At 39.5% G+C, this 24,121-nt stretch overlaps 1 protein-coding gene across 6 annotated transcripts in view; it reads right to left on the reverse strand.

Moving 5' to 3' along the window:
- The window catches only part of LOC132115339 (histone-lysine N-methyltransferase PRDM16-like), a 211,278-nt gene that overhangs the window by 94,942 nt on the left and 92,215 nt on the right, over nt 1-24,121 (reverse strand). The window lies entirely within an intron of this gene.

The following is a 24,121-nucleotide window of genomic DNA, read 5'->3' on the forward strand; positions in this document are numbered from 1 at the left end:
ATGAGAAGCCAGCTTGTTCCCGATTTGGAGATAATGGGAACTCATATGAATCTCAGTGGCTCATTCAGAGCAGAACAGAAAGAGGCTGTGCTCTGGGATTATTGGCCCGTTTTACACTGAACTGCAGTGCCCACCCGTTTCCTGTTGTAATGTTGTGTTGGACTGAACCTGACATTTGAAGATTTCAGATAGGCTCAATCACACACAAACACACACACACACACACACACACACACACACACACACACACACACACACACACACACACACACACACACACACACACACACAGAGAAACTGGTTCTGGCTTATCTGAAGGACATCACTGGACCCTTACTGGACCCCCTGCAGTTTGCTTACCGAGCAAACAGGTCCATGGATCATGCAATCAACATGGGATTGCACTTCATCCTGCAACATCTGGACAAAACAGGGACTTATGTGAGGATCCTGTTTGTGGACTTTAGTTCGGCTTTCAACACCATCATCCTAACAGCCCTCCAGACCAAACTGAACCAGATCTCTGTTCCTAGCTCTATCTGTCAGTGGATCACCAGCTTTCTGATAGATAGGCAACAGCTAGTGAGACTGGGGAAATTCATGTCAAACAGCTGCTCCACCAACACTGGTGCCCCTCAGGGATGTGTTCTCTCCCCTCTGCTCTTCTCACTGTACACCAACGACTGCACGTCTAAAGACCCCTCTGTCAAGCTCCTGAAGTTTGCAGACGACACCACACTAATCGGCCTCATCCAGGACAGTGATGAGTCTGCTTACAGACAAGAGGTTGAGCAGCTGGCTGTCTGGTGCAGTCTTAACAACCTGGAGTTGAAACAGTGGAGATGATAGTGGACTTCAAGAGAAACCCCCCTGCACTCCCTCCACTCACCATCATAGACAGCACTGTGAGTGCAGTGGAGTCATTCAGATTCCTGGGAACCACCATCTCTCAGGACCTGAAGTGGGACAATCACATTGACTCCATTGTTAAAAAGGACCAACAAAGGTTGTACGTACTTCACCATCTGAGGAAGTTAAACCTGCCACAGGAGCTGCTGAAACAGTTCTACTCAGCCGTCATTGAGTCTGTCCTGTGTACTTCAATAACTGTCTGGTTTGGTTCAGCTACAAAATCGGATGTCAGAAGACTACAGAGAATGGTTCGGACTGCTGAAAGGTTTACTGGTGTTCCCCTGCCCACCCTTCAAGAACTGTATACATCGAGAGTGAGGAAAGGGCTCAGAAAATCGCTCTGGATCCGTCACATCCAAGTTGCCCCATTTTTTAACTCAAAGGGCCTCAGGGCCTCAAATACCAGGACAGTCAGGCACAAGAACAGTTTCTTCACCCAGGCAATCTACCTCTTTCTGATTCTGATTCTGTTTCCGACAAGCACTGAATCCAAATTGAGGTGAGACAAATATTTGTAAAATTAAATAAATAAAATTCTTTAAAAGTGTGATACTTTTGATTTAAAATCTATATTTATTGTTTTAAAAAATCGCTTATAATGTGTCACAACACCGGAATTTCCCAAAAAATAATCATGTCAAGACTTGCTACTGCCAGTACATCCATGGCATGCTGCTGTGAGGTCGTAAGAAATACTGCTGCTGCACATATAACATATTTAAGACAACCCTATATAAACCTACATGATATCACCCCATAGCAGATCAATACAGGTGGAGCTGGGGAAGGTGGAGGGTTTCTGGGGCGTGCTGCCACTGCTACAGCAAGTAGCAAGTATTTGAATGTTTGAGCAGCAAGCTCATTGGCTGCTGGTGCAAAAATAAGTAATCAGCTGTGGCATATGAGCAATGATGTCATAATAAATAAATAAACACATGCATGCATACATACATCTACTCAGGAGGTGAACTCTGCAATTAAATGTCTACAACGTTTTCTCTTATTATTTTTAATTCATTCATTCATTTTGTAATAGGGTATAACTTACATTGTCATCTTTGTTACCAAGATTATATATATAGTTTAAATAAATAAATAAATAAATAATCTCAAACACAATGCTAGCAATGGCTAAATAAACTGTCAAACTGTCAAACTGTCAACCATGCTACTCACAATCTGGTTCTTTTTTTGAACACAGAAAGACCATATAGTATAGCATGCGTCTTGATTTTGCACGTTCCATCTTTAATTATCCACGTGAATGAGGTGAATGTGGTGGCAAAGGTGAAAGAGTTAGTCAATGATGGGGGGGGGGGGGGGGGGCAAACAGAATAAGTGACTCTTTTACAGAATCCCTTCTACAGTCTGCACCGCCTTTATCAGGGTTTGACTGACAGCTCTGTAGACTGCCCAAAAACTGTGGTTCTCTAAATTAGGCTGTTGATGTATCCAAGCCGCCCGAGTGGAAGCTATTACATCACAAATACTCAAACAAGTCTACTTAAAGTACTTACATCCATAATTCAATCCTGCAGCTATGTCAGAGCAGCACGTATCCAAAACAACCTTACGCTTCTGCTGTGTTCACATGACACATTTTAAACAAGAACACTGACCCAGTATCTTCATACAGTATTCCTCATTTATTTATTTGTTTTTCTTTTTTTTCTCATTTTTGTCTTTCATTTGCACAACAGCATATGAAAGCAATATACTCACTTATATGCAGGGCCACATACCAGTATGTGCATTCACATGAATTCATCAGCCCACACTAAACACACACACACACACACACACACACACACACATCGCACAGACACACAAGTGTGTGCAGTATAATTACTTGGCATTTTGCTGCCAGACCAATGCTCTACATTTGCTCTGTGAAGCGGATGAGAGAGTTTTTCCTTTTAGAGTTCTAAGGTGTTAAAAATTTAGAATTTCATGGAAATTAATAATGTAACTGAACAAAATAGAGCCACAAGTTCTGAATTTGCTGGTGGGGTGATGAGAATGTGTGAAACAGTCTAACAGATTGGCCCAGCGGCTCTGTTTAGATTATAAAACACTACCAGGTGCTCCCAGATAGGTCACTGGTTTCATGCCAAACATAAATATATGTATCAAATTGTGCACAACAAACCCAAAACTATGTCATACACACACTACAAGCATTGATGCTTCCCCCACACCCTGCCCCTCTTGAACTCTTCCAGCACATTCCACATTTATTGTCAGATGTTTGTCTATTGGATATATATCAACCTGTCCTCCAACCAATACACTTGTATAGGTCGTTTGTACAAATCCCTGAAATACGACCCATCAGAGCGTATACTACAAATGCGCCCCTATCGGCAAAAGGTTGTTTTCATATTAATGTTTTGTACTCTTTTAATTGCACTCTGGTTTGCATTTCGTGTAGCTCAGTTGGTAGATTATTGCGTTATACCTTGATATGTAATCATGCTATCATGGGTTCGATCCCAGGGAGCGGACGTGCACGAAAATTTATATGCTCAATAAATCATAATTTAGCATGATTTCTGTGAGGGATAGGTTTAAGGGTGGGGTTAGGTGGGGTCATTCGGATGAATAAGCCACCTAGTAAAATATGTAGGAAATATTGTGAGATCAGTGTAAAACGCCCACACATTGCATTTAAATAAACGTGTGTTTTGATTGGTAATGACGTTATACGTCATTTCATGACGACAGACCCAATGCGATACTGTCTTTATTTTTATGCCCGCTAGAGGCGCTTAACTTTAAAATGTAAATATAGGTCGTAATAAATGCTTGCACAAACGACCTATATGGTCGTTTTTTGTTGGAGGACAGGCTCATTTCACGAGTTCACCCTTACATCTAATCTGAAAGTCAATAGTAGGCATATTTTGGCGCGCTGTCCTGGAGGAGGGGTCCGTTCCCGGAGCATAGCCCTAACCCAAATAACTCCCCCTATCCCTAATTTGGAGATATATATATACGCTTGTGCGCTAGCTAAGATGATTAGCTAAACGAGATGCACCTGTGCCAAATTGGATGATTATCTGATCGTGCTCCTCCCGAACTTTGTTAATAAAACTCCATATATGTACACAGACAAATGCAGTTTTCTGAGTAGTACTGATTGTATTGGATAATCAGGAAAACAGAAAATAGACTGATAGGGATGATGAGAATATGAATGTGAATATAAATTTCTATAGGGGATAAATGAATAAATAATAATAATTTAATTTAATAAGTTAGACCAGGGGTCGGCAACCTACAGCACAGGGATAATCGCTGACACGTGAGCAATAGGGAAAACTGCATACTGATGTACATTTTGAGGTTTAAAAAATGTTTAAAAAGCTATTTATAAAAAATGATTTCATCACTTTTTTTTTCAATTAAATCATTTAAAATGTGTATGTACTGTCCAAATATAGAATATTTAAAAAACGGGGGAGGGGGGTTGTCATACCGAAAAGGTTGCCAACCCCTGAGTTACACCAAACTATCTGAAATTAGCTAAATCTGACACAACCTCCTTTATGGGACATCTGAGAAAATCCTCATCTGCAAAATACAAATATAAATAAGTGAACCCATACATACATACAAACAAACATACATAAATAAATAGTGTGCTAATAACATCCTCATCATCACACACACATATACAGTAGGTTTATACAGTAGGTTAGTCTAACGTCCTTTTTGTTAGTTTTATAATCTACTGTACAGTATTTATTATATTTAGTGTGTTAATAATGAAAAAGCTCGATAAATGTATGTGTGTGTGTGTGTGTGTGAGAGAGAGAGATTGTGTACATATGCTTCGGCATTCAGCCATATAAATGACTTACAGTCACATTCATGTGTGTGTGTGTTAAGCAAATAAATAATGTATTAATTAGATGACTGGAAAAAATTATTTGCTACAAGTGCTGGTGTGATTTATGACACGTCAGAATCAATTTAACTTTTCTCCTTTTTTTTCTTTGGCGACAGGACAATTTGTGCCACAGATTTTTTTCACGCTTTTCCCAAACAGACGTAAAACGCACAATTGAAGCGCTCAAAAGCTTCTCGAAACATTTGCTTACACAAGTTTGTCAGGGTTTCTTATGTAAATGAAAAACACTGTGAAGCCCTAGTGATTAGCGTGTCACGCTGACAGTGCTCGAAAGTGTCTGAAAACAGAGCCACTATGATGGAGAACTTTAAAAATAAATACGAGCAGGCCGTGCTTCATGAAAGTGCAGCCACCTGTGCGGTGATTCAACGCAAGTGTCTGAAGCAAATTAACACCAGGGAGTTAGTGTCAAGTCAAGTCATCTTTATTTATATAGCGCTTTAAACAAAATACATTGCGTCAAAGCAACTGAACAACATTCATTAGGAAGTCATTAGTGTGTGTTGTTCTTACCGTTATAAGCCCACCTTTGCTAGCAGGCATCATCAGGACTTCTTCTTCTCAACCTCAGTCCTATTTATATTGACACGCGGACCCAACAAAAGAAAACAAGCTCACTGCACAAACTGTAACAACCTTTTCCAGCACAGCTGCCCTAATAGACATACGACAGACAAAGAAAACACAGGCTGGATTTTCTTGCGCTCTGTGCGACATCCAACGCACCAGTTTGAAGACAGCCTCAATCACAGCTACAACAATATGTCGTTTTCACAAGCTAATTGGAATTTGGGCTAATTGCAATTAAGAAGTTCTGTAAGCCATGGCGGGCGGATGAAGCAGTTTGTCTCCCAGCTTGATGTTGGGGGTATGGAGTAAAGCAAGCACATTTTAAAGGTTTTGCAGTGGGAGAATTTCAGAGAGTGTTGCCAAAAACAATTCCCTCAAGTCTGGATAATATGAGGCAATATAACAGCGCGGCCAATAGATGCTTATGGATGTCAAAATGAACCAGCAGAGACCAACCTCAAAGCCTTTTGAACCGAGTGAGTGACATTCTGTTGGCTCAGTCGACCACACCGAGAAAGCCACAAAGTGAAAGTTTTCCCTCGCAGTTATTGAGAGAATTATCTCGTTTTAGTGAGCGTGGGGAGTTTAGATATGTAAATGTATGATTGTTGTTGATCTTGTCAATTAATGCAGAGGTGGCGGCGGATGAAAACATGAATTCGAGATTTGAAAGCAAGACAAGAGAAGTTGAAGAAACTGGGTTTATTTTGAATTCTGTGCCTCATTGTTTCAGTCTGAAGCAGAACAAAACCATGATGTCAAACACAATAAAGCAGATTAATTACTGAGATCACACATGCATATCTAAACCACTCTGTTAAAGGCTGTCTAATCTTCTAAATGCAACCCAGTCTCACATGAGAAACTTTTCCTGCAAAATTATACTGTATTGCTTCTTGCAATTAAGCACCATTTTCAAATGGAACTGTCCAGTAAGTGGCGCTAAAAATATTTAATTTCTCCAAAACAGATGAGCATGAATCTAGCAATGTTTTATCACATTAGTAATAAAATGACAGTTTGTAAATATATGTTCAGTGAGTGGTGCTAAAAGGTTAATGCTCTACTGAGTTTGAAAATAACAAAACACCAACACTGAACCCTAGCCTAAACCTAACCAATACTGTTAGGGAAAGAAAATTTTAAATAATATACAGTACCTTTGTCAAGCTATTTTAGCCTGCTTCTACAAGTCTTTGAGTTCTTTTGACTCGTTCTAGAGCACTCTGCATTGTACAGTAAGTGCAGTGATGTACCAGGTGTGCTACCAAGCAAGTTTACTACATCAGAAAAGTCATACATAGGGAGCTTGTTATTTATTAGTTTGCATATCATAAAACTATAGTAAAATGTCATTACATAGCAGCATGCAAGGAACTGCACAAAGTAAGTCTTTATTAATCAGTAATCTGCCTTGTAATCATAATATGTGTGGAAAGGATTAAAAGTTGTTGGTGTTTTACTGCCGCTAGTGTTCATTTCAGCTGGAAACTGCAGTGAAATGTAGATATAGATTAAAAGTTTTGGACCACAACCCTACACACGTAGAACAAGCAGTTTGGAGAACATATGGATGGACTGATAGTATGTTTTTGGAGTTTTGGAAAAAATAAATAAATAAATATATTAGGTAGAGGCATGTTTTTCCAATAAGCCTATGTTTCCTAAATGTTTACCAAAAATACACAGATCTAAGATTGTGAAGTGGTTGTAATGACTTGTGCTCCGTCGGTTGCATGTGAATCAAAGCGTGGCATAAGATTGCATGTCAGTTAGCATTTAACTTTAACAAAACAGACTGGGCAAAACTTTATTCTGGGCCTTAACCAAAAGATGGCCACATGGGTCTATGCTTTCACTGCATGAAACATTTTTCATCAAGGAGTTGTCATCGAAAAACTCCAAAGTAATAAAAACACTTGGCTTGTAAATACCAGGAAGCCAGTGACAATCTGATAAACCATATATCACAGGTTTAATAAGCTCATGGCTTGCAGCTTTGTTTGTTGTTGGGAAAGGCAAACATTAAGAGTGCACTGATAGTGAACGCTCCACTGTGGGTACTTAAAAATAGTCACTCCCAGCTTAGCATTGTTTGATTCTCTATTATACTCTTATCAACATCTCCTATCCTGTCGGTGCAAGTGAGAAAGACACAGCGGGCAGTGAAACAGATGACTAAAGGAATGTCAAATTCCCATTGTGCGAGCACAAAGGTGAGATAGATAGATAGATAGATAGATAGATAGATAGATAGCTAGATAGATAGATAGATAGATAGATAGATAGATAGATAGATAGATAGATAGATAGATAGATAGATAGATAGATCATTTATTGGGAGATGGGAGAAAGCCACAGAAAGTGAGTTTGTTTTACACTCATCACACGGCCATAGCTAACAGAAGCGCTGGCGTTTGGGGTTGCAGAGGCAGATAGAGGGCAAAACACAATGAACAAACACTCAAGACTTTTGTGCAGAAGGTCACGATAACCTTTCATGAGCGATATGTATGCTTTTCGCACTCTGTGACTGCTGTTGGTCCAACCTGATATCATGTGAGATGTGTAAGTTAACTTTAAGAGGGCTGTACATTGTGTGATATGACAGAAATAACTTAAGAACCAGGAACAACTAGGGAGAAAAAGGAGCTTTTGAATCATGTATCTGATGTTACAACAATCCCTTACTGCATAGGTATTTTTTCTCTCTCTCTCTTAGAAAAACTCTTAGAAGGTAATATAAAAAGAAAAAGTGTGCTCAGAAATGGGAATCCAGATACTATATTGGTGATCTAAAGTCATGTGTCACTCTTGATGTGGTCTTCATTTATTGTTGCATTTTTTTCTGTGTTGAACGGTTATAACTACAGTTATTTTTAATTTCTCCTGTTTTTAAAATAATAATATCCTGGGGGTGACTAAGTGAATTTGGTCGACCAATCTCCAATCCTACACTGTAAAAAAAATCAGTAGAAATTTACAGTAAAAATCAGGCAGCTGTGGTTGCTAGAATCTAACCATAAAAAGTTTATGGTTTAACCTAATATACAGTTAAATACCGTAATTGTGTTTCCTGATATAATGTTAATATACCAACCTATTGAAGTACTGAAATCTGTTTTGTACATCTGTAATACACTGAGAACCACCAAATGCAGGTGATAATGAGAAAGTCCATCACAACCAAAGCCCATCACAAGCAGCTTTTAAATTATAACATATAAAGAAGGTGCACAAACACCAACATGGTAACACACGTAAAATGGAAATTATGCAACAAACATCAATTTAACAACATTAGGTGTAACACACAACCCTAATATACAAAAAACTGTAAAAAAACTGAAAAAAAAATAAGAAACAGTTATTTCAATTAAAGAAAAATAACAAATAATAATAATAATTAAAATGTAACGCAGGGAATTCTGGGAATGTCAATTTACGGTTATTCACCGTATATAGTAGGGGAATTTACTGTTAACCATTTTACAGGTTTTTACTGTAGAATTATTAGTCAAGTCAAGTCAAGTCTGCTTTATTGTCAATTCTTCCACATGTAGAGATACACATACAGAGAATCGAAATTGCGTTACTCTCAGACCCACATAAAAGCTTATTCAGTCTGATTAAAGTGACAAAGGGCTCAAGAGCAGTTATTTTATTTAAACTGACTGATGAGGTGATAGAATGACATCAGTTCCATGGTGAATGAGGTAGTGAGCAGACCAATGCTGCACAAAGTGACTGGTGCATGTCATAATATGTTAGTGTTGGGGGGGGCAGTCCTTCAGTTTGCTGGTTCTGGCCTGGAGACGCCGCACTCTCCTCCCTGATGGCAGCAAACGGAAGAAGCTGTGTTACGGGTGGGTTGGATCACCTACAATGCAGCCAGGTGGCTCACCTCGCTCCTGTAGTTTGTCTCATCCTTGTTTCTAATGAGACCCACCAGAGTCGCGTCATCCGCAAACTTGATGAAGAGGTTGGAATTGTGTGACACTGTGCAGTCGTGGGTCACAGAGTGAAGAGGAGGGGGGTCAGCACACATCCTTGAGGGGCCCCAGTGTTCAGTGTGATAGTGCTGGATGTGTTGCTGCCGACCCATACTGCCTGAGGTCTTCCAGTCAGAAAGTCCAACAGCCGGATGCACAGCGAAGTGTTGAGCCCCAGCTGGACCAGTTTGTGAACGAGCTGTTGAGAGATGTTTGAGTTGAATGCTGAACTGAAGTCTATGAACAGCATTCTGATGTATGAGTTCTTTTTGTCCAGATGTGTGAGTGCTGAGTGGACAGCAGGGGCGATGGCATCATCGGTTGACCGGTTGGACCGATATGCAAACTGGAAGGGGTCCACGGCAGACTTGATGTGGTGCATGACTAGCTGTTTAAAGTACTTCATGAGAATGGGAGTAAGTGCTACAGAATGGTAATCATAGAAGCAGGACGGAGATGGCTTCTTCGGGACTGGAATGATGGAGGTAGTTTGGAAATATGTGGGAACAACAGCCTGACTAAGTGAGATGTTAAAAATGTCTGTGAAGACATCAGGGAGCTCTGCTGCACAGTCTCTCGGTACACGCCCAGGAATGTTGTCAGGACCCAGAGCTTTGCATACATCATCAATACACTTGGTGATGTAGGGAGCGACAGTCTCTGAGTATTCCTGGAGGTCAGTGGTGTTATTGTATGTGGCAGCCTGCTTAAACATAGTCCAGTCAGTTGTGTCAAAGCAGTCTTGAAGAGCCTCTGACGATCCTTCCGGCCACACTTGCATCTGTTTTTGAACTGGTTTGGTGACTTTAATGATCGGTTTGTATGCAGGCATTAGCATGACAGTGATGGGGTCTGAGGCTCCAAGGTGGGGGGGGGGGGGTTGTAAGCTCCTCTCTGTGTGGTGTAAACAAAGTCTAAAATGTTTTTACCTCATGTTGGAAAGTGTATGTGTTGGTGTATTTTTGGAAACACACTCTTTAAGTCAGCATGGTTGAAATCCACAGCTATGATGAGAAAAGCATCAGGGTGTGCTATCTGCTGCTCACTGATGTACTGGTGCAGTTCATTTAGTGCATCGATGTTGAATGAATGTTGTTCAGTTGCTTTGACGCAATGTATTTTGTTTAAAGCGCTATATAAATAAAGGTGACTTTGACTTTGACTTTGACATCGTTCCTGTTGCAGTTGTTATTTTTCGGGGGAATGTAAACCAAGACGAGCAGTATGGCAGTATATTCCCTCGGCAGATAGGACGGCCAACATGATTAATAATCATAAACTCCACCAGGGGTGAGCAGTGTTTGTAGATGACAACAACTTTGCGGCACCACGCATCATTGATGTAAACACAAAGCCGCTGCCGTGGGTTTTTCCTCCCGCGACGAGAGCTCTGTCCGCTCAATAGCATGTCAGCTGGTCGAGCTGAATAGCGCAGTCCGGAACGCTATTGCTAAGCCATGTTTCCATGAACACAAAAACACAACAGTCTCTTAGAGTTGAATGTAGTAATTGGATGTAGTCCAGTTTATTGTCCAAAGAGTGTACATTAGCTAGTACGATGGTGGAGATAGATGACTTGTGTGGGTTAGCCGTTAGCCTAGCCCGGATACCTCCGCACTTACCCCTCTTCTGCTTCCTCTCACGCCACTTGTGACACCTCCACTGTGGGCGAGATGTAGCAGCTGGGGTCTGTGATGGTGTAGGACTCCGGAGCAGACCGAGATCCCACAGATGTTCTGAATGCGCGGAGTTTAACTCTAAAAATGCGGTTCTGCCGAAATTCCAGCAGAAACTCACGACTGTATGCGCGCTTAAAGACATGTAGACGCAATGACGACGTACAAAAACACTGTGACTCACAAGAGAAAAAACAAGAAAACACCGCTCTGTCGGGACAGAGAGAAGCCGCTACATGTGGATGCGCCGCCATCCTGATAAATTACAGTCTTCAACCGTAAAATTCACAGTCATATTGTATTAATATGTTAGAAGAGCCATGTTTATGACAACATTATTAATTTACTCATTCAGTGCACACTTTTTAGCATAGATTTGCAGCTAGAACATATCTAATTTTATAAATGCTTTTCTTTATGTTGTTGCCAGCATAATGATTGACTGTCTGATAAGTGATACTGCTTTATCAATACAGAATGCAGAATGTAAAATATTGATGATCTATCACTATTGTGCTGAGTCAGACTGGGCAATGTGCTTTTGAATGAAAGTGCTTCACTGGTGTCTATGGAAGATCAATATGGGCTCTTAATTCAAAGCAGGAGTATAAAAATTCATATGGAAACATACTTGGATGATGAGATTATTCATTATGTGCAGTCTGAAGGCAAGCCTGAGGGAAATCGCCACATGATGACAGACACAATGAAGGAAAATACCACCCCTTTAAAATAAATGCCCTCTAAATATTTGCCACAGATTCATGTTGGAGCACTGATGAAGAAACAAATGAAGTGTTCATCTGAGAAGCACGGTGTGGTTACATTAGCTCGGAGCTCAGGAGAACAAGTTTTCCAGTCTTCTGTTTAAGTTTCACTCTTCCAGAGTTTGACATATGGAAGGAGAAAAAGGAGAGAGGTTAGGGGAAGTCACTCTGACATCCGGACTGTGGCTCTCCAAATATAAATGTGGAGGGCAGGTGCCAAACATTAAAGTGAAAAGTCTCTTGTGAGTTGCATAAGTGCATATATATGTGGGTCAAGGGGCACAAATGCCGGCTTTCTTCGCTTTGGGGTTGATGCCGGGGTCAGTCCCGTCTGACACCCTCCGGCCCAGAGAAATGCAAACTAAGTCACTGATGGGATTTCGTTACTAGACAAAGTAATGGCTGATGTGTGTTGGCTGATCCTGCCTGCTCACGCTACAGCTGATGTCAGAACAAGAGCTGTGCTCACCTTTGAATAAGGCAAACACACTTGCTTAAAGGGCAAACTAACATAAAATGCTAGTGTTTTACCCATATTTTGAATTGTGTGTAATTGTTTTATGATTGAAAAAAAAAAGAAATCTTGAAATGAATCTATTTAATCATAAAGCCATTTTGTTGTGAAAAGAATATTAACCAATAATATCACAGCATAACTGGTGTTATTTGGATGTTGTTCTAATGTTGTTATAGTATATCATATTTTGATTACCTTGTATTTGCATATTTCCTGTAAATTCATATTTCGCACAGGTTTTTGTTCAATATTTATATTTAATTTCATTATTTATATGTATTTGTTTGTATTTTACTTCATCTTTATTTCAACTATTTTTAAGAAGTTTTAGTGGTGATTCTTTAAAATAAGGTTCCATTTGTTAACATTAGTTAACTAGTTAACATAAAATGAAAATGAAAAATACTTCTAAAGCATTTATTAATCTTAGTTAATGTTGATTCCACCATTTGCTAGCACATTATTCAAATCAAAAGTTGTATCTATTAATGAGTTAATGCACATGAGCTAACGTGGATTAATAATGACCAGCTGTCTTTTTATTAACTAATGTCAACAAAGATTAATGAATGCTCTAACAATGTATTGCTCATTGTTAGTTAATGTTAGTTAGCACATTAAATATAGCTAACAAATCAAAAGTGTTACCATTTTAAAATTATTTTTAGGTAGCATTAACATCACTGAGCTTAACATGTGCCAGTCCCATCCAGTATTATTATTATTATTATTATTATTATTATTATTATTATTATTATTATTATTATTATTCATAGTGATGAAATAAATTCTAGTCTAACACAATTTCCAATAAAATATTGCCTTCTGTTTTAGGAAACGTCACATTACAGAAGTTAAATGTTTTGTTTTGTGCAGTTTAAGTGTTTTTGCATAGTGCTTTTATTGGTGATGGCACATTAAAAGACAAAGGACAAGAAAAATGATGTTTGACTGAGAAATGTGGGTGTGGGGATCACTAAATCTGTCTCATTATAATCACAGCGAATCATTCCGCCAATCAAAACAGATTTTATGAGGCAGCCGTTTGTGTCTAAACACACACATGCTAACCACTCCGCTCTGTGGACTCTCCATTACATGCCACATATTTAGACAATCTAATTCATTGCTACCACTGGTGGATCATATACTATGAAATTCTGTGCAGCAAATGGAAACCAACATTTTTCCAAAGAGACAGTGAATATTTTTACGACTTTGCAACATGTATTTATGGACATATGATAGAATTATGACATTATGATGATTTTTGGCTGCACTACATTCTCTTGATGAAAACTGGCCAACTTCATGGTGTGCTGTAAAAGCACAAGGGTGTTGAAGTTGAGTTTGGCACGTCTGTAACATGGCGTGATGTGACCTTTCCTTGACATTAAAGTGAACTGGTAAAGGGAACACACCATGTCTAGCCAAGTCTAAAGTCTTTTGAGAAGATTTAATATGAGATTGTTCGACAGTTTTGAGGTTTATACTTTATGTTTGGTGTTCCAAACTTACCAAATTACATTTACATGTGACATTGAAAGAGCTTCTTTAACATGCACTGTTTTTTCTTTTTTTTTCTTTTATCTAGTGTGCAGCCTACTTAGTATTTCATGGTATTATGAACATGCTTTCAAAATGTATACAACAACATTACTGCCTTTAAAGATAAATAAATTCTGAAGAATATACAGTACTTTGGATAGGGATAGTGCATAATTAAGCTTCTCTTTTTCACTTTTTTTAATTTAGTTGTTTTAATTTATTGAACTTTTTTTTTTTACCACTTTTATGAGTGACATTGGTCGCCGTGATTTTGCCAAGTAAGACATGTTCCTGGATTAACATCTTTTGATGATCCTGGATCAACATTATTGTCCAAAAGTTTAGACTAAACCCAATCCCTACCCCTAAACCTAACCTTACCCATAATTTATTCTTAAAATCAGTGGGAAATAATAGCTGATTAACAAGGGTGTAGAAGCACCTATCTCTGATAATAAGCCTAAAACACAGCACACAGCAGCGCTCTGCTCCGAAAAAATAAATAAATAAAAAGTAAATATAAATAAATAAATAAACTGCTTTATCAGATAAATAAATTAATTAAAATTAAAATGACATCCATTTTTCTGAAGTTGGTTACCTTCAGAAATACAGTGATATAAAAACACCCACACTCGATGTATCGGAAACACTGTAGTCTCGTAATTGAAGTGTAAATTCGGCAGATTACATCATTGTCCAGTATTGTACTGTCAGCAATTTATTATAAAAACGTTTTCATAATTGTAGCATTAATAACCACGACCCCCCCCCCCCCCCCAGCCATTCCAATTTCCATACGGAATTTTTTATAATGTGCTAATATACTGCTTTGTAATATCACAAAACCCACAAAACAAATGCTGTAGTCCAAACAAGCCGATCGTTATAGTTCTTGAAAACAATTTTTTTTACAAAACATCTCCCTTTGGAGTGGACTTTGAGATTTGTAAGTTTGATTTAAAATTCCAAAAGTGAAAAAGCATAATAGGACCCCTTTAAGTAAAAAAGTGGCACAGCTTAACCTACCCTCCCATTAATATGTATAAGGAGCAATGTGCATATTCAAGTACCTTGTAATGGCCAATTATGAAAACAGTGAGTTCATGCATTCTAAAATATCTGCTGTGAAAGTCAAAGTTTCATTATTTACAAAAGAACAGCACAATAAACAAAACAAGTTTCAACTCTATATTTAACGATATCAACCCAGGTATCAAGAACTGCTTTTGCCCATCAGTTGGAGCTGAGTGGAAAACAATTACCCCTGAAGATATTTGAACCAACGCTTGAATGAGTGAACTCACCAAGAATAACGCAACTCTAATAGTTATAATTGCAGGATAAGAATTTGTATCATTTTAGCTCTCCACGCTCAGGCAACACAAAACATGGCTGTGTGCGTCAAATGAACTGTAGCTAGAGAACTGTTTACCCTCCTGGCTTGAGAGGCGTCCAAATCAGATTAGTCGTCGCATTGACCACTAAAAAATTCAAAGAGTGAAATCTAAAGCTGCGGCCAAGAGATACCGTCTGGAGATACAGGGGAGGGATCACAAACAAGATATTTCCTCTACCAGTGTGGTTGATGAGGGACAAAGTTCATGTAGGCAGTGGTTTATTCATCCACTGCCAGCGATTCCAGTCAAGTCAAGGGAAACGCTTCAGTAATTTTGGACAGCTAGATGTGATGGAAAGCCTTAATGTGAAAAAAAACAAGGTCACATAAAAAACATTGCATGTTTGAATATTTATATCCCATAAACTTCAGCGCTGAAAGATGAAGTGTGTAATTTTTCCAACATTAAAGGTGCTAAATGTAAGATTTTGACTCTACGAAAGCATAAAAATACCATAATATGTTTGCAGATGTTTAAGAACCATGCTAAGTTAACATACTTGTTTATCTGAGAAACAATGCTACAGTCAGTTATTCTCCTTTGCCGGAATGTTGGTCTTTGTTTTGGTTTGTGTAACCCGCCCACTGCCAGTTTACCCAATTGTATTTCAGCACCCCTGGTTGCTAGTCAGGAGAAAACAAAGGGCATTTAATTTCATTCATCGTCAAGTGTGCTCGTTCCTGTTTGTGCCATAAATCTGGAAACATGTCTGTGTGACAAGTCTGAGGAGGAGGGGTGGGAGAAAAAAAAACCCTCTCCAATATTTTGCATTTGGACTGCCATTCCTAGTTCAACGACTTGGTGTCAATCCTAGGATGACCTTGGAGGGTGCATGTGTATGGTGTAGGAATCTGAGTTTTGCTGCTTTGCCTTCCAAGGTAAAATAATATAAGTATGAAAAAAAGTTGTTTGAACTAAACTTTTTTGTCCACTTGAGATGGTATATGAGGTAACGGTCAGCAGTGAATGTATGACTTTATATAAATGCAACAGTAATAAGGACAGATGTATTAATTTCCCCAGCTTACCAACTCTTGTTTCCCACAAAGACTCTTGTCTATTTATCCTCTCTTTCTAGAGATAGCAACGTTTATCACTCTAACCACCTGTCCCCGAGTCCACCAGATCAACCCATCACCACCACAATAAACGTCAACCAATGATGATTGATGCAGCTAATTGATTAGTCTGTTCCCGCACATTGCATTCCCATGATTCAAAGCGCGCTGTTTACTTTAACCACAGAGATTAGCTGAAAGATGAGATGTCTGAGGCGTATCGCATGATGATGGGAACATCCTTGGACACTCTTTATGGCTGGCCTTGACTCACTCTCCATTTTCCCTGTGAAAAAATCAATACGGAAGAGTGCTAAAGGACAGCATTTAGGGATCACTTCAAAAGGCTTGTCAATTGTTTATTCCCTACCAAGGATCAATGTATAGTTATGCTCTCTACTGATAGAAGAGTGTTAAACTTTCTTGGACATTTTAGTCAGTGCAAACAAACACAACTTCTTCGTCCACAAATGTCTTGCTATTATTAGAAATAGTGTTAGTAGAGTTTGAATGTTAGATCATTCTGTAATGAAAAAAACACTTGTCCCTATGCTAGGATAATATAAATCAGCAATAAACTGCTCGTCCTAATCGCTGAAATTTCAAAGAGCACAACTATACCCTAATATGGAGAGGACAACTTTCCTAATCTGACATCTCTAATGAGAGGTGTCGTCTGCCGCCACCTCTCTGAGCGTGAACTTCGGCTCATCACAAATGACTTTATTAGCCGCTAGATAACACAAAACAGCTCTATCAGAGCCCAACAAGGTTATTACTAGTTCATCTGTCGGGGCCAAACTCTCAGACGAATAATAAAAAAATATCTAAGATGACTTGACACCCAGCTAGAGGTGACCGCCTCAGAGACCATGATTGTCATTTTTCTACTATGGGTGATACTTGTTGCTACGAATGCCGTCGTCATCTTGTTGGCATCCGAGTGGTGGGAATCTCAGCAGCCCCACATGCCTCTGCTTGACCTATGGTTTATAATGGTCTCATCATTGTTTATACTGAATGATCAATTTATGAGTGTACAAACTATCTTAACTTCACTGGAACTTTCCATTAGTCATGTAAGTAGAGTAATCAGCAGGGAAATTGCTTGCTAAAGCAACTCCAGCTATTTTTTCTCTCACTGATTTTACATCTACAGCCACATTGAAGCAAAACATCAAAAAAAGAGAGAGGAATGAAAATCAGGGCAATGAAATTGAAAAGGCAACACATTGCGCATGGCTTGCTTAGCCATGTTGTTTCATGGGCCCTGAGCTTTTATGGATGTAGCCGGTGGTGGGATGAGTGAGAACTCTTCCATACCTCACATGAGAAAACACAAATCCAGCCTCACACTTCCCACGGCCTAAGTCATGATGACACACTTTTGTGGCGAGCGTTAGACTTTACGGTGTGATTAGTGAAATAACAAGCGCAGAGACCAGGATGCTGATATGTCAAAGCTTGAGACCTCTCTAATGTGTCATGGTGGCACATAACTGTTGTTAAGAGCATTATCGCTGTCGACTATCTGGAGATAAGTGGTGTAGTGCTGATGGGAGAGACAGAGGAATCTGCCTCTGCTCAATGCCAGGGCAGGGCTGAAAACAGGGGCTGGGGGAGGAACGCAGCGGTGTGGCCACTAATGTTGTTTGGGTTTGCATCCAGACAGGAATTCTGGTTTATCGGGGCCTGGGGACCTACCAAAGTAGCCCATCCCCTCAAAGTGTCCATTATAGGAGCGATAGGGCATGAGCTCAGTGTTTCCCATGGAAGTGGCCTCACAATGTTGAGTGACATTGGGTCTTTCTCTTTCACTCACATAAATATACACTCTCTTTCTCTCTCTCTTTCTCCCTCTCTCTCTTGCTATGCTGTTCCTCCTAACTCTCTTTACAAGGATTTGCTCATTAGCAAAACTTGTACTTATGAATCCAGCTTCTTTATAGAATATAGCTAGGTAGATTTGTTCCCTTCTTCATCATATAGCAATATCTATATGCTGTGCAGTAGATAAATATGATGCTAATTACTTAGCAGCAAGTCTGCATCAATGTGACATAAGTTTAGCTAAACAGCTTAACATATATATATATATATATATATATATATATATATATATATATATATATATAAATGCTACATCACAGTTTTATTTAACATTGTAAACATATTTTTGCTGTGTCATAACCGGATGCAATTGAAGTGAGGAAGAGACAAGAGACACTAAATAATATCTCCCTGCAGAAAAAAAATAATATATATATATTTTTTTTTTAATTAAAATAAATAAACAGCTCAAGCTGGCTGGCTGGTTTTAGCTTGTCGTACAGTCAAATCAAGTCAAGTCACCTTTATTTATATAGCGCTTTAAACAAAATACATTGCGTCAAAGCAACTGAACAACATTCATTAGGAAACAGTGTGTCAATAATGCAAAATGATAGTTAAAGGCAGTTCATCATTGAATTCAGTGATGCCATCTCTGTTCAGTTAAATAGTGTCTGTGCATTTATTTGCAATCAAGTCAACAATATCGCTGTAGATGAAGTGTCCCCAACTAAGCAAGCCAGAGACGACAGCGGCAAGGAATCGAAACTCCATCGGTGACAGAATGGAGAAGAAAACCTTGGGAGAAACCAGGCTCAGTTGGGGGGCCAGTTCTCCTCTGACCAGACGAAACCAGTAGTTCAAGTACAGCTGGAACATAACTGGTCATAGCTGGTCAGCAGGCTGGTTTTAGAGGGATTTTGGCCACTTCATTAGCTGGTCAGGATGGGAGACCAGTTAAAACCAGTTAATTCCAGCTTAAACCAGCTAAGACCAGACAACCTGCTTATGGCGTGTCCACACTTGTCTTTTTTGACAGTAATTTTTTTTCTTTTTTTTTTTTTTTTATAGTTGTCAGCGTTTTGGTTACAAATAGCAGCCAAGGGCATCTTTTGTTGCTATAACAACAGTAGCCTAGTGGTGTGTGGTGCAGAAATTACAAGAAAGAGGACATCTTTTGAAGTTAACAGGGAGGAGAATGTCGATTCACAATGAAGTTTGTGGGTGCACAATGTAATGTGGGGAAGGAAACAGTATGATGTATATTAGGATAGAGTTTTGTGCTCATATCATACAGCTCCTTGTGCTCCAAAATTAGTACGATAAGTCTATTTACCGGCACCTTCTCATTTTTTCTTGTTGTTCTTGTTGCTATGGAAACGACTAGTCTCACTACTTGTTTGTCATTGGTCAGGTGTCAAAAATGTGCTTGACATAGGGTATTTTTTTCAGAAAAGCTGAAGTTTTTTCAACTTGAAAAGATGCTGTGAGCTGCAGAAAAAGAAGCCGGCAGTGGTGTTTAAAAAAGCACTTAGCACGGATTACTCTATAGGATTACAATGTAAAACAGACACTGGCAGCTCCAAAAAAGACACTTGTGAATATAGCCTAAGGATGGTTTTATCTGTTTCTTTCTTTTTTTTTTTTTTCAGCAGGGTACAGCATTTGTTTTTGCCATAACCATGACCGCCACAAGTGAAGAGCTAAACAATCTCTTATCAATTTCTTATTTTCTGCACTGGGTAGTTTTGCTAGGATATGTTAGCTTGTAGTGTATTTAGTTACTTTAAAGAGTAGCTTGATTGAAGTTTGCATACTGAGTTAGTCTGCTAATGATTAGCTTGTAGCTTAACATGTTACATTTTATCAGTGCTTAATGAATCAGCTCACTGTTCTCAAACCTAGACTAATGCATATGTTTGACCAACTAATTCCTCAGAAACTCTCAGGTCATATTGAAAAATGAGGGGGGAAAAGCACTTTGGACAGTTTACTGTCATTATCATGTATAATAGCTTTTGCTGGCAAATTTGATTACTGTTATATGCTATTCTTTATTTTATCCATGAACAAAACTCTGTGCACGTCTTGCAGTCCCACACCACCCCATCCCCCCAGGAGCTCTGGGACTCTGAGGAAGCTCAAGACAGACAATACGCATGTTGTTACTATATGCTGCTTTTGCACAGAAGAAACAGTTGGGGCTGGTGTTGTGCCCACTGGCCTGACCCACTTTAAAGTCACTGGGTGGCTTTTGGGGGTATGTTCAATACAGAGAATCCCTGTCAAATGCTGCCTTTCATGGCACTGACATGATGAAAATTAAGACACCAAGCCCTATCTGCCAGCAGGAAATTCACAATTCTTCTTGGGTTAATTGGAAATCCAAATGTTTTGAGGTGGAAGACAGTGAGCCAATGCAATGGGAGCAATAACAGACTTCTTTTTTAACAAATCCAATGTTTTCAAAATCTCTTAAATGCTAAGGTAGAAGCATGGTCAAGAGAATACCTAGAAGCCTTTTAGCTGAACTAGTCCATATATACTTTCCATCAGTATCAGTAAAAATACACTCTCACAACCAAACACACAAATAATCACATCAGGCCCCATGCTAGGCTGGGAGCAACACACTAAAAGCCAGTGAATAGCTTAGTTTTCTAGTTTACAATGTTGAAACACTATACATTGATTTCTCCTCCCTTTCTTCTTTGTAATTGGTGTTGTCAAGGTTTTTTCATCCCCTTTCGGCCGTTTTTGAAAATGAATAATGCGACAAGCCCCAGATCCAACTTTTTCGCCATGCTGTTTATTTATCTACCCCCCCCCCCCCTTCGTCTTACGACACTTCGCATGAAAAGTGGCCACAGAATAGCGATGACAGCCATGTCTAATATCTCTTTCTGCCAATTTTGGCTTCTTTCCCTTCCTCTGCACTTGATGTCTTTATATTCTCCTGAGAGTGCAGTGGGAATGAAAGAACGAGGCCTAGCCACTGACCTCCGCGGGAGGAGAGTATTAAAAGATGGGAGCAAAAGAGAGGGCGAAGGATGGAGGGGGAGAGAAAGAGAGGGAGCAGTCTTTCCTGCTGAGAGCCAGCTATCTGGGCTGGCAGGCTAAAGCTGGCCTTCAGATGCCTTTTGTCAAACGGGTTGAGAAGAAGAGAGCCTCCTCTTCACTGGAGCTGAGACAATGCTGGGTTTGTCATCCCTTAGGAGTCTCCCGGTGAGAAGGAGAAGTGCTCTTCATGGTCAGGGGTAGCCTTTGGGCCTTGCAGATGTTGAAATAGGGATGATTTATTAGGCCCGGTGTCCTCGGTGGCACTTGGCCACCGTCCCAGACAAGAGCGCAAGAAAAAGACAACAGGGGAGATCAGTGTGCCGCTGTGGATCAGAGACATCTTAATACCGTGTATGGGCATGGGGAAATTTGCTCTGCAACCGTCATGGTATTTTTGACCTCTTTTCACTGAGAAAATAACTCAAGATTAAGACAAAACCGCAGAGAGGAGGGTCTTTAGAAAGATCTCTCTCTATATCTCGACTTTCTTTCTCTTAGAAAACCTGAAAAAAATAATCTTTATTGGTGGAGCGGTGTGTTGAAAAAATTCAGGTTGCAACTGCAGTATGTCAAAATGGCCATATTTATGTAAACACCTTATGATAGCAAATTTTTCTTAGTTGCTGCCAGTAAATAAATTACTTTTTATAGATTCTTTTGAGTAAAAAAAAAATTATATGAGAAATAATAAGAAAATGAAGAAATGCTTTGATCGAAAGGCAGTTGTGCGTAATTTTCAGGAGAGAAAGTTTTAGTGCTGTTCCCCATTCCTGGGTCCACACTCTCTGCACATTTTTCTGGCCCCTATGTGATCAAAAGTAAGTTGAGTGAAACTGATTACATCTTATACACTCCAGAAAGGAGGCAAAAAACTCGCTTATGTCACGTCAATATGTTGAAACCATATTTATGTCATGTTGAACCAAAAGAGAACACCACTGAGGGTTTGGCATGTGAACCGGTGACTGAATTAACCACTGAGCATGTTTCATTGCTAACTTATACCTTGCCTACCGACACTGAGGACGATGGGTTGAATGTCCCTATGGAAGTTTTACAAGGAGGATGTTTTGAAAACTCAGAAGTTTTATCTTTGCTTTCCTCTCAGCTCTCCTATTTAACGATCGAACAGTAAGGAGACATAATGAAGCTGATAGACAGTTTTCCGAGTTTATTCTATGACGTTCCTCCTGGTACTAATGTCATCCAGCATGACATCGAGGTCGGCAGTGCATTACCACTCAAGCAACATGCTTATCGTTGTCCACTAGGTAAGCGATGAAGAACGAAGTGAGATATTTATTGCAGAATGGTTTTGCTGTTCAGAGCAATAGTCCATGGAGCTCGCCGTGCGTTCTGGTAAAAAGGCTGATGGGTCTTTTCGCTTTTGCACCAACTTTAGGAAAGTCAATTCTGTCACTGTGGCTGATGCTTTTCCGTTACCGCGTATTGATGATTGTATTGACAATCTTGGGGGCGCAAAATATATCACCAAGCTAGACCTGCTGAAAAGCTATTGGCAGGTGCCTCTCACTAAAAGCGCTTCTGAGGTCTCTGTGTTTGTCACCCCTGACGCTTTCCTGCAATACACGTGAATGGCATTCGGCCTGCGAAATGCACCAGCAACGTTTCAGCGTTTGATGTCAACTGTCTTAGGTGGGGTTCCTAATTGCAATATTTATTTGGATGATGTAATCAATTTATTCGTCTACATGGGATGAACACCTGTTGACCTTATATGACGTGTTTTGACGTTTAGCAGCTGCTTCCTTAACGTTAAACCTCAAGAAATGTGAATTTGTTAAGGCTTCTGTCACCTATTTAGGGAAGCAGGTGGGGAATGGTCAGGTACGGCCATTGGATGGAAAAGTGGCCGCTGTCCTTAGCTATCCAGTACCTACTACAAGGAGAGAGTTGCGTAGATTCCTGGGGATGGTTGGATACTACCGGTGTTTTTGCAAAAGTTTCTCAAGTGTTGTTGCCCCCTTAACTCAACTGTGTAGTCCTAAAGTTTGTTTCAGTTGGACTGATGAGTGCCAGCAGGCCTTTCTCTCTGCAAAATCTCTTCTTTGCAGTGCACCTGTTCTGTCTGCCCCAGATATGACTCGTCCGTTCAAACTTGAGGTGGATGCTAGTGCAGTTGGAATAGGAGCTGTCCTGCTACAGGAGGGTGCTGATGGAATCGGACACCCAGTGTCATATTTTTCAGCTAAGTTTAACCATCATCAGTTGAATTACTCAACTATTGAAAAGGAAACTTTAGCTATGTTGTTGGCGTTGCAACATTTGATGTTTATGTGGGGTCCAGCTCTTTTCCAGTCGTCATTTATACGGATCATAATCCGTTGGTATTTCTGCATAAAATGTATAACCATAATCAATGATTGATGCGTTGGGCTTTGATAGTTCAGCCATATAACTTAAAGGACTTATAACTTATAACTTAGAGATCCGTCACAAAAGAGGATCTGACAACGTGGTGGCAGACGCTTTGTCTCTCGGTTTGGTTTAGGTTTTGGTATGGTTTTATTCAGAATCAGTTTTTCCTTGTCCTTTTAATGAAGGAAAGAAAAAAAAAGTCTGATTCTTCCTTTAGGGGAAGAAGTGTTACGGCCTAAGCCTTCTGAGTGTCATTATTATTATTTGCCAGTTTTGATCACTATTGCTTAGGAAAGTAATAGCACATTTTCCCTTAAAAGTGACTTTATTTGAGATATTATTTATGTCTTTTGCACCAAAGTTTAATACTTGGGGTTACTGGGTTAATTCAAACCCAGTACTTGTGTGTAATTACACTGTAACAACAACACCTTATAATATATAATTTTTTTGCTTTCTTTAGCAAACACTACTAATGTTTATGTTTCATGAAGTATAA

Source organism: Carassius carassius, chromosome 34, assembly GCF_963082965.1.
Source record: "Carassius carassius chromosome 34, fCarCar2.1, whole genome shotgun sequence".
Lineage (NCBI taxonomy): Eukaryota > Metazoa > Chordata > Actinopteri > Cypriniformes > Cyprinidae > Carassius > Carassius carassius.